We start from the raw sequence: 12170 nt of genomic DNA on the forward strand, positions 1-12170 counted from the left end.
GCATTAAACAATGTAGCAAGCGAAGGTGCAAGGAACTCTGCTCCCTCCTTTAGAATTCTGGGGGAGATGTTGTCAGGACCTTGACGTTAAGATTGAGTCATCACTCTTTTATTCCAATTGATAAATACTTTTTTCGTTGACTAGCGTAGGCCTAATAATGTATGAAAATCTGTAAAACGTATGTGTTTTGTAAATTTTCAATTCTCGTCACTTGCTCAGGCTCCGTTTCGAATTCACGATGGGTCAAATTGCATTTAATGCGAAGCTTAAACTTTGTCCACATGGTCCGCAATGAAAAAAATAATCACATCCGGTGTAGAATGTATGCATTTCTATGCGAACGTTTTCGAATAGCATTTACGCGCATTGGCTAACTGCGGTCTTAACATAGGTCATGATAAGTTACCCAGAATGCCATCCCACTTCATTCACAAGATACTGTGAAGCTCATCAGCGTGTCCTAGCGCCCTGTTTGCAGGGCGGCGGGTACGAGCGAAGAACATACGTACATGGGTACCAACTATGCTCACTCTTGGCACGACTGCTCCAGCCTGTTAAAAACATGCAACCCAGGTAATTGCACCAATTTGTAATCCCACCAGTCACCGACTAGCCTGAAATCAATGCGCAAGTAATCGTATGGTTATACATTTATAGTTTACATAGTTTTCACAGCATGTCCTTGCATGCGTAGCTTTGCAACTAATGAACAAACTAATTAAAATGCCTGTACTGTCTGGCCAGAATTGATCTCTTTCGTGGTGACGAATCGTTCTGTACTGTCCATGCACGGAGTTTATGGTCCAGCGTGCCTCCTCATGTGACTGCAGCACTCCGGTAAGTGTTTCGGCTGAAATCAAGCAAAAATAAGTATTGGGCATGACGAGATAAACATAAATATTAAAACTTCTTTTGAACATAATATGTGAGTCTGTTCCTCCTTCACGAATAGCTCTCTTCCACCCAGCAAAATTACCCAAATCTCATTTTTTTTCTCTTCTTCGAAATTAGTTTCTAGTTTCTAAGGAAAAAAATAAGGAAAAGTGGCCATGCATGCAGTCATCACCTAGGCAATGAAATATTGTGGTGTGAGGGAGAAAAAGGCAGGTTATTGGCATCGTCTAAATGAAACTAAATGAAATAATTAGAGTTTTTGCAACATAATGGCTACACATAAAGATGTTCAAAGATGAAGTTCTATTGTAACACCAGTTATCATTTTAGTTTCAACTTTTTATACACAGAGCCTGAAATTGTATTCTTTTCTTTGAATATTGGATCCGCCACAACACGCAGAAGGACTTTGTATCTCCAAACGCACAGTCTACATATGTTTTAAGCTTAAACCAAGAAATCAATGAAAACGTTGAACCACTCGAATGTGTTCACTTTTTAACGTGCATCTGCCATACAAATGTCTTTACTGACCTTGATTTATCAACGGTTCAAAGATGGCTACCTGGTCGTTGTAATGATAACAATACCGACAATGGTTCACAAAGTGTTCGCAGTTGAAATTCTTCACACTGTATTTCGGCGGATGGTTCTGTGACTGACTTTCCAAATGACGCTGGATTCCTTTAAAAATTCCTGTCCTGTCTAACGGTGGCCAGTCCATATCTCGTGTGTTGTGGATTTTGAATTTACCGTTTCCGAGAACATCCGAGAATGAGTGAACACAGAATTTTGGGCCTTTCGCTGATGACCTTGATGAACCAGAAGCCTGTCTCTTGAGGTTGATTTGCCCTGTTCCGTTAGCTATGGTGAAGTGGACTACTTGCTTAAACCACGAATGCTTCCATTCGCCGACGTAGATGCCCCAGTGCGAGTACGGTGCGGCGCGATAGAATTCTAGCTTGTCACCTACACGTAGTCGAGGTGATGACGGCTGGGACGTGTACCAGTTATCACTGCCTAACCCAAAATTAATACGCCAGTAATCGTATCGAAAGTAGTTTACACAGTCCTTACTGTCTGTAAACGAAATCTTGCATGCACACCTGTGCGCCGTGCCCGGCAACTGACGGTTGATTTCTTCCAAAATATCTGTCCTGGCTAACGGTGGCCACAGTTGGTCTCCTCCGTTGTTAATTCTTACTTTATCGTCCTCGAGAATTGTTCCTATGGACTCAACACAAAGTACTCGTTCATCTGTGATTGAAGGCGTTGCTGGGTCTAAATAGACAACCTGCTTGCGGTCATTACCCCGCTCGTCTACGTATAAGCCCCAGCGCTGTCGGAACTCCAGCCTGTCTCCAACGCGCACTTCACTGATAAAGACATCGATATTTGTCTTAAGATACCAATCGGAAACTGTTGAGATCGCGCGTGTAATGCTAATGGTCTCTATCGTATCGACAGTAGTTCACAAAGTCCTAGCTGTCGTTGAATGGAACTCTGCACACGTACACGCTCACTTCCTGGGGTGGAGACCTCTTGTGTAATTCTTTGAGCTGATACGAGATTTCATTGCAAATAAGTCCCGTGCCCACGGGGGATAAGTCTTCATCCCTCGAGTTGTTGATCCTTACTCTACCGTCTGACCACTTGACAAATTTATAGATGGAGTTAACAAAGAGTACATTAAACGCTGGGAGACTAACGTCCAAAAACGCTCTCCCCTCTTTGTTGCCAGGAATGAAATGGACTACACGGCAAGATGAGAAGTTCAGTTTGTCGACGTAGATGCCCCAGTGCTCACATTGCGGATTGCCCCCGGAGAACTGTAGTCTGTCTCCCACGCGCACCTTACACATTAATCTTCAGATATTTGCCTCATCACACCAGAAGCTGAGTCCTCCAAAGTTGTTGTCGCTAGTTTGGCATTCGGTCGGTGTCGTTGCCCAAAAGTCATCACTCAGCCTTAATCCTGTACTCTCCGCCATGACTACATTTTAATGGTTTACTATCGCAATCTTAACCACATTGTTCAGCTCAACACTTCAAAAGGTGTGAATGGTTGCAGATGAGAGAAAAACATATTTCCGCCAAATATAGTTGAAGTCTCTTTTTGCCACATAATTCTGTCTGCAATGGCGTTTCGACATTTAGGTCACATTAAACCTGCTGGTTTCCATTAACGCTGGTGCAATGCCTCGCATGCATAGAACGTGCTTACTAGGCAGTACCGGTAATTATCTCGTGTCCATGGTACAATACGTTCTTGTTTACCTACATTGATAAGGCCAAACAAAAATCGGTCTCTGGTCAGACCGAAGTTCCGGAATTGATGCGGCGACGCGGTTTTTTTTAATTTTTGGTGGTTTTTTTTTTCAAGCTTAAATTGTACAGTCAAGGTGGGTACTATTTCGCTTTTGCTTGAGGAGGTGCGGCAATAGAGGGCGCTGTTGTACCTTCCGTGTAAATTTGAAGAAAAAAGGTTGACGCGCACGATTAAAATCGACGCGCGCGCTGACCAGAGACCGAGCATTTTTTTTGGGCTTTATATATAGTAAAGCATTCCTTTTCTACACCTGGGGAATGCCAATTTCATGTTTTGCAATAACCCTATGTACTGATGACGGATGGGGGCTTCAAATTTCCCCACTTCATTGGTTAAAATATTGGATAATCCAGCCCACTTTTTTGTGCTGAGAAACTTTTAAAAAAAGGCGGGTTTTGCGTTAATTTTCGCTTTTGGATACAAACAAAATGTATTAAATAGTAATGAAAGAGGGAGAAAAGTACTTGAACTTTAAATGCGCCGTTTTGATGTAACGTTATTGGACTTAAAGATACATACGATATGCCGAACATGAAGGCAACTATCCAGTCAATCAACAAACGGAAGGTAAAACAAGAGGACGACGTCGGTGGTAGAACATGCAGTTGCCCCCGCAATGCCGAATGCCCGCTGAACGGGGAGTGCCTCAGCAAGAACATCGTGTACCAGGCCACCGTCACGAGCGAAGGCAGGAAGGAGGCATACGTCGGGCTGACATCCACAACCTTCAAGGCGAGACTGGCAAACCACAAGCAGTCATTCGAAGGCAGGAAGTGCTATGAAACTGGGTTCTTTTGGGTAAAGATGACTGATACTGTGATAGCATGGATCAATTTCAATAATTCTTGGGTTTTTTTCAGATGAGTGCAAGAACCTTGCCTTGCCCGCCCCCCCTCTCGCGACGCCCATGGCATGCACTGTATATTGAATTCTCAGAGTACATTTCCGCCGCCAATATTTCATGATTAATCCAATATATGATTAATCCATCATATTCAAAATAAACTGTAATATTGGCTGAAATTGAATAAAATATTGGCTGAAAATACGTGTTCATCTTTTAAAAACCGTGGACGAAAAATGTCCAAGAACAAAAAAGAACAATTTCGTCCACGATTCCCAGCATACGTCCGCGATTGGGGTCGTGTACACAACATATGGGAGTCTTCCTAAAAAGTTCAAACAAAAGAGGGACAATAGGACGTCCACGATCGACGGTGAACACACGTTGGCGTGTGTGTGTGGGGGGGGGGGGCTTGATGTTACAATGGAGGGGCACAAAATTGTGCTGAAATTGACAGGTTTTTTTCACCGATCACCCCGCCCTCCGTAACATCAAATAGTGTGGGGGGGGGGAGGGGAAGCTGTTCAAAATGTTTACCATGGCTACATTAGACAATAACTACCGCTAAATTTTGCTTTCCTAGGGACGTTAAAATAAACAACCACTCACGAAAAAAGGGACTTTTTTATCTTCTTCCAGTTTATCATGGTAACTTATATGGCTGTGCTTTTCTTGGATGCCCAAGTACTAGTTACTTTTCGGATGACTGCAAATGATGGACTATAGCTTTAATGTTTCGCCTGCTGTTCCCAGGTCACAAAATGTTGGGAAACGATTATCGGTCATTAACACCTCACCCACAGATTCTGTGTCTTGATTGGCCGAGAGCAAGTCACATGGTACTTTCTATTTTTTGCTATCTTTCAGTGCACGGCCAAAAGTACTATACCCGTAGCAACCAAAGTACTATACCATTAGCAACCAAAGTACTTTACCCGTGGCGCGGTATTTGTGTGCAACATAATGCAAGGGCGTTGCGCATAGCGCGTATTGTTCCCAAGAGAGCGCGCCACAGAGTTTGGTTCAAACATTCCGTCAATGGGTGGTTTGGAAGAGAGAACTACGTTTCGCACCATTTTTGTAATCAGATTTAAATTATTTAGAACTTCCATTGCACTGTGTCACTGCTGCTGGTGGTGGCGCTGTTTTAAATCGAGATAAATTGAATATGATTGTTCTCAACCTATTGAACAGTTTGCATTAATATAAATATGATGAACTTGTCGAACTTTTAAATAGTTTTTAACCTGAATAAATTGGCTTTTAAAAGTCAACCAATCAGATGACAAGGAATTTTGTTCAGGCGTTATATAAAACAAATAATGAATGTTTCACGTTCGTGCAATGGAAAGAATAATTTCATTCGGTGACAGATGAAATGTTCCATTCCACTCGGCTTTGCCTCGTGGAATGGAACATTTCATCTTTCACCTCATGAAATTATTCGTACCATTGCACTCACAAACATTCGTTATTTGTATACTATCGAAATGTCTGCCACGCTAAATTGACCTATCGCGGTAGAATCGCGTTAGAATCGTGTCAACGCAGCTTGTGAAATATTGTCCAATTACATGATATACAAAATGGACGCGGAACGCGCAAAATCTGAGACAAACAAAACTTAGTGAACAAGAATTCCATGGGTTGTCTAAGGGGCGTGGCTAACTCGCAAAGGGCGATAAGGTCAATTGTTATAAGTCCTGATATTTTTAATTCATTTAGATGCATGTATACCGTCACCGACACCGACACCACGAAGTGTACCCAAGTCCATTTCAGTGTTACTTTGTGAAAACCTCAAAGTGACAAATGATGGTTTCACGATGTAACATTCAAGTGTGCGCGCGCACATCGGACACTGGCGGGAACGATTTTTGTTTTCACCCTGTTACGGAAATACTATAGGTTTTCCCGGTCATTTTTGTATCGTATCACACAATTTCCTTATATCGATACTTTAATTTCGTCCCCGAACATCGCCAAGCTCAATTCTCAATTTGGATTTCAGAAAAGCCACCACTAGATTTTATTCAAGGTTCAGTATAATTAATTTTTTTAGCATACCGATTTGTCTTGAATTTGTGAAATTCGTCTTGTGTAGCAATCGGTGTTAAATTGAAAAAGCAAATTCGTTTTTTTGCCATTTATTTTTATGTTTTTGTCATTTTATTTCGTTTCTGGTGACTTAAAACACGATTAGAAAATGCGCCTAATCTTTAGATTTATTTGAACAATAATTTGTGCGCATTAAAAATAATGATAATTTCAACATAATATATCCTTATATGTATACATAAAAGTAGTTAAATGTAAGGTTTGAATTTTTATTTCTGTGTTTCACAATTAACAATAGACAGTTCATAATATGAACTTTACTTATGACATGGACACTAAACATTAAGGTCAAACACCTTCTTAATATTTCTTTTGATAGACATACCTTATTTCTGTTGTTTTTAAAGAGCAACATTATGAAGGTGTTTGATCTTTAATGCTTAATTTCAATGTGCTAAGCAAAGAGCGTATTGGGAAAGTTCTATTCCTGATTCTAATGTTAATTGTCCAAAAAATGATCGAAACTTACAGCTAACTACTTCAATTTCTGAAGAAATATTTGTTAGAAATTCCTTAAAATAAGTACAAAGATTGGGCACATTGTTAATCGTAACGTTTTAAGTCAGCAGAGACGAAATATGAAGACAACAACATTAAAACGAATGACAAAAAAAACCCCGAATTTGCTTTATCAATTCAATGCCGCTTTGCTACACGAGACGAATTTCACAAAATAATGTAAGACGAATCGGTATGCTAAACATTTCAATTATACTGAACCTTAAATAAAATCTAGTGGTGGCTTTCTGAAATTCAAATTGAGAATTGAGCTTGGGGATGTTCAGGGACAAAATTAAAGTATCGATATAGGGAATTCGTGTGATACAAGTGTTGAAATGATTTAAGCGTTTTCAAACGTTTGAAAGGGATGTAATTAATACCTATTCTTGTAGGATTACAGAAAATTTTAATAAAAAAGCCTTCAAACTGGTTGAATAAAGATGAGTGTTACTTCGTAAAAAAATACCTACTCAGAGTACGGTGTATACATGAGGGTTATACTTCGTGAAAATGAAAATCGATCGGTTCTGTAAAATACGCGCGCGTACAAGTCCACTTAGGTGTTATTTCGTGGTGTCACTCTAATGGAGTACTAGGACGCCTAAATGACTATTTCAATTATTTGTTACTACTTCGAAATGATAAATCTTCTGGAAAGTCGTGAAAATTTTGCTGGGGAAAATAAAAACACATTAAGCTAAGTTTAGCCACCACCTCTTTTCACAATGATAACGATAATGATTGATATCGATGTATTAATTCAAAGCCATCCTTGTTGGTGTGGAGAGCCAGCAGAGGGTGTGTTACTCCGGTCCCCCACCGGAGCCTGATCCTGATAATCCAGATGACTGGATGAAGCAAGTCATGCAAGAGATACGGAAGCGTTGCCCAGGAAGGAGGGAACCTACCCCAGCTGGTAAATTACGAATATCCTACCTGACCCCAAACATCACCCTCCCTCAGGCTTGCCCGTCCGCTCTCGAAATTTTCAACCGTCAGCCAGAATGTGATATGGCGCCCAGTAGCGTGCACTCTAAAATGTTCATTTGATATAATCCTACGCTCGGGGCGCTGTTCAAAATACATATCCATGTACTTGTGCTATATTGCCGCATTCTAAGTTCTTTGCAAGCACTATTTATAACCCCCTCCCCCCCCCCCCCCGACGTAGATGTGTCACTGATGATAGGAACCCCCGCGATGACAATATTCCCACTTGTATGAATATTTTGAAAAGTTTAATTTTTCTGTTCGTTTTATCGACAGCCGAGTGTCGGCTCCCTCTTGGCATGGAGGACAGGACAATCCCTGATGATCGCATCACGGGGTCCCCGAGTATGAGCTCAGCATACCCTGCCAGCAGGGCACGCCTGAACCTGGCCCTCAATGCATGGATTCCCACGTAGGTATCACAGGGGAAAACCATACCTGACACTTCCCACTCCAATCCAATTCTTCGATGCAAAACACTGAAACGAAACATAATTATCAGAATGGTTAAGCAGGGTCGGATCCAGGAATTTTCGCAGGGGGGATTTCACCAGCAAAAACTTTCAGTGGGGGCGCCGTTCCAATCCTACTATTATAAACACTTTATAACAGAATACTGATTCTGTACGTATTTTGTGCCATTATTACTAGCACAGCATTTTTGGTGTCGGAGCGGAGGGGGGTGGCTTTTTTTTATTGAATTTCTATGGAAAATAGAAAAAAATTGACAGAGCTGGAGGGAGTGGGGTTTTGACCCCCCCCTCTCTGGACCCGCGCCTGTTAAGTGAATATCAACAGAACCAACCACTGATCTCTATTTTACTGAGTGGATAGCGCTTCGGGCGGTGGGGGTGAAGTCAATTGACGCCATTTTGACACTCCCTTTGGCTACGTAATTATATGCAAATTCATCAAATATTTTCATTTTTTTTGGTCAAATATTAACATGACTTAAATAACACTGTGGGCAAAATGAATAAATACAATCGGTTTGGTAAATTTTGAATTTCCCGTCACTTGCGCAGGCTCCGTTTCTAATTGACGAATGTTCGTGATTGCATATTTATATTATGCGAAGGGAAAAAAAAATTGTCCACATGGTCCGCAATGAAAAAGAAATCACATCCGGTATGGAATGTGTGCATTTCTATGCGAAAATTTTCGGATAGCATTTGCGCGCTATTGCGGTCTTAAACAGCTGCAGCCAGATGCGTTATAAGTAGGTCATAATAAATTACACAGAATGCCATCCCCACTTCCTTCAAAAGATTCTGTGAAGCTCATTAGCCGATCCCAACGTCGTGTTTGCATTGTGCGGTGGGTTCGAGTGAAGCATGGGCGGGTCTGGCAGTGCGATTATGTGTCATTCACTGTTTCCCATCCCTCTTCTCTCTGCGTACAGTGTCAGCAGCAGTTCCTGGATCAATGTGGACTTTGGTGAGTGTAGAGTTGTGTCTGGTATCACCACCCAAGGCTGGCGGACCACACCCCCAGGAACTGGAGAAACGTGGACGACACACTACACAGTGAGGTATCAGGAGAAGGCCTCAAGTAACTATGAATACGTGACCAATGGAAACGGAAACATGGTAAAGGTTTCCCTGTTTTGTCTCACACTGTAAAAACGTTGGGTAAAATACTGTTGGGCAATGTAATTTACCCGACATTGGTATGAAATTACCTCATATTGGGTTGAATTGGGTAAAAACTGTCAAACTATTAGGAAAAATTTTCCCAAGAGTGTAGGCAGTTGATAATTCGACCAGCACTGGTCGAATTATCAACCCATTTTGCCCAAATTTTTTTTACAGTGCACCCTGTCTTATATAGGCTGCCAATTTCGTGTATTGAATATGCCATAAACACTATCACACTAGCGTTTGCAACAACAGATTAAGCTGAAATATGACATATATTTAGATGATATACGTTTCCAACTAATCGTGAAATAACAATTTGAAGAAATTCCTAGAAATTGATATAAATGCATAGATTTGTGGAAGTTTTCGAACGATTTCTTCCAGACTTGAAGGTCAGCTGTACCAGTAACCAGTTTTGACGTTTTGGCATCGATGACGGCGATTTTTGTCACTGACATATGTGTAGAATTTCTTCCGTTATTATTTAACGTTTGGATCATACTGAGCATATTTCTTAAGAAACACAACGTTCAAAAGTCGACGTTTTTTTGTTGTGCGTGAATTTCACTGCTCTGCTATAGCGTCTAAGCACGTAATCGGATTAGCTTTGCCTAACAACGGCAGACGCTTTGCCTTAGCAACCACTGGACAGTAAGTTAACATTCCATGCATTGAGTTTTTTAATTTCCAGTGGAGCACAATTTCCAGTGGTCCTAAAGGGACTAAATTATGAACTGGGATATGTAGGTTTAAAATTGCGTGCGACATGGTTTGCATGAATAATAACATCACCGACTGACTCGTCATTTTGTTGTACTATAATGCATAACTTATGTAGAATCATTCAAACATTGTGTTTGTTTACATTTCAGGTGTTCATCGGTAACACTGATGGCACCACCCCGGTCACTAACCTGTTTGGTGAGAGTGTGGTGGCGACGGCAGTGCGCATTATACCTTCTAGATGGTACACAAGTGGTGTTGCTTTGCGGTTGGAGCTTCTTGGATGTCGCTGTGATTAATATTCAGCTGTATATAACATTTGCAACAGTCTAACGCTTGAATACGGTTTTTCACAATGCAGTGCGCCACCAAGAGTTTGCCATGGAGAGTCTATTTTTCAAGTTTATGGTCGACAAAACATGGCCCATTTGAATGAGTGTCAGTAGACAACTTGGGCTAATTTGTTATAAATTGGGGCATAGCGTTCTGCCGCCTTACAAAACACACCACATTGATAACAAGTAAAGAAAGGCCAAAAAGATACTCGAATCATACGCTTACGAAACTACTGACCGGAAAAACGAACAATTTCAAATATTCCGCGCTGCGAATTTGTCGACCATCTCCCACAATGCACTGGGAAAATGAACTCTCCGTGGCAAACTCTTGGTGGCGCACTGCATTGTGAAACGCCCGAATTCAAGTTACATGATGATTGAGAGCGCCTGGAGGCTTTGGAAATTTTAGATTAATGTCGATAACACAATCAATGAAATGCAATCTTCAAATGTTAAGGGATAAAATGATGAAATGATACGCAAAGCCAAGCTTATATAGTACAACTGGTCCTAAAGTATACAAATGACCCATTCGGACTGATAGTTTTCTCAATATATACAAATACACCTTTATGATGACGTCACAACACTTGTCAATGCACATTTTGCATAGTGGTCTTGGAATGTTCCAAGCTTGAAGTCAATCAAATGAAAAGAAGGGGTAGATTTTGGAAGCGGAATGAAATTGTTTATATTAAAAAAAATCATAAAAAATCATGCGATGACGTCATGGTAACGTCATTTGGATTTTGCATACTAGTACCATTATTTAGCTATCCACCAAGTTTCATGACAATCGAACTTTCCCTTATATTTGGTTTCAAAAAAAATATCGCATTTTTGATGACGTCATGATGACGTGACACGCTTTTCAAAATTGTGAACATATACCTATTACCTAACAAACATAATACAAAAAGCATTTGACATTTAGCATGTTGGGTTTGAAAGATATAGCGCTAATTTTCAAAACATTATAAATCTATATAAAATCACATGATGACGTCATGCTGCTTTTTATTTTATGCTGCTGCTGCTGCTGCTGATCCGGAAAAGCCAAAAAGGAAATAAAAACCTTTAACGAAAACAAAAGCTGTTCTCAATTGAAATTGGAAACAGCTTCAAAATAAAGAGAACAAAAACATTTTTTTTTGTTCTATGCGGAAAAGCCAAAAAAAAAAAACCCCAAAAAACAAATCAGAACAAAAAGAAAGGCTTTTTCGCAAATTTTGCGGATTTGCGCATGCAGCTGGAGTGTCGCTCGCATCTTGGAATAGCGCAATACGCAGAGTGCGATGCTGACCGTGCAATACAATATAATTTCACACTGTTGTTGCCATGGATCGACCAATCAGGATCGAGGATACAAGTTTGCTTGAAGATAATATAAGTTATCCTGCGAGCGTGAGTGGAACACGGAATAATGTAGTGCGTCTGTGTCCAACATACCAGGATCGAGGCTTTGACTTAAAATCCAAAAAGAACAAACTAGTGAGTTTAACGAAAGTATGAAAGAAAGAGAGAAAAAAAGTAACAATTGATATATTGCATATATTGAAATGTTTCTTGTACGCGTTAACTGTACTATAAATTATTTTATTCTATTTATGTATTTTATCACTGAACAATCAACGTACAATTTGTATATAGACAATGTTCTAGCGCATACTTTCATGTAATCCATGACGTTTCTGTACCTACTTACCAAATACGTGTTTAAGGCAGCAACATAAAATGGTTCTCATAATCATAGACTTTGGTGGAAGCTCCCACTGTTTAACATTTTTGGACAA

This window comes from Patiria miniata, unplaced genomic scaffold (genome assembly GCF_015706575.1).
Source record: "Patiria miniata isolate m_02_andy unplaced genomic scaffold, ASM1570657v1 HiC_scaffold_1, whole genome shotgun sequence".
Classification (NCBI taxonomy): Eukaryota; Metazoa; Echinodermata; class Asteroidea; order Valvatida; family Asterinidae; genus Patiria; species Patiria miniata.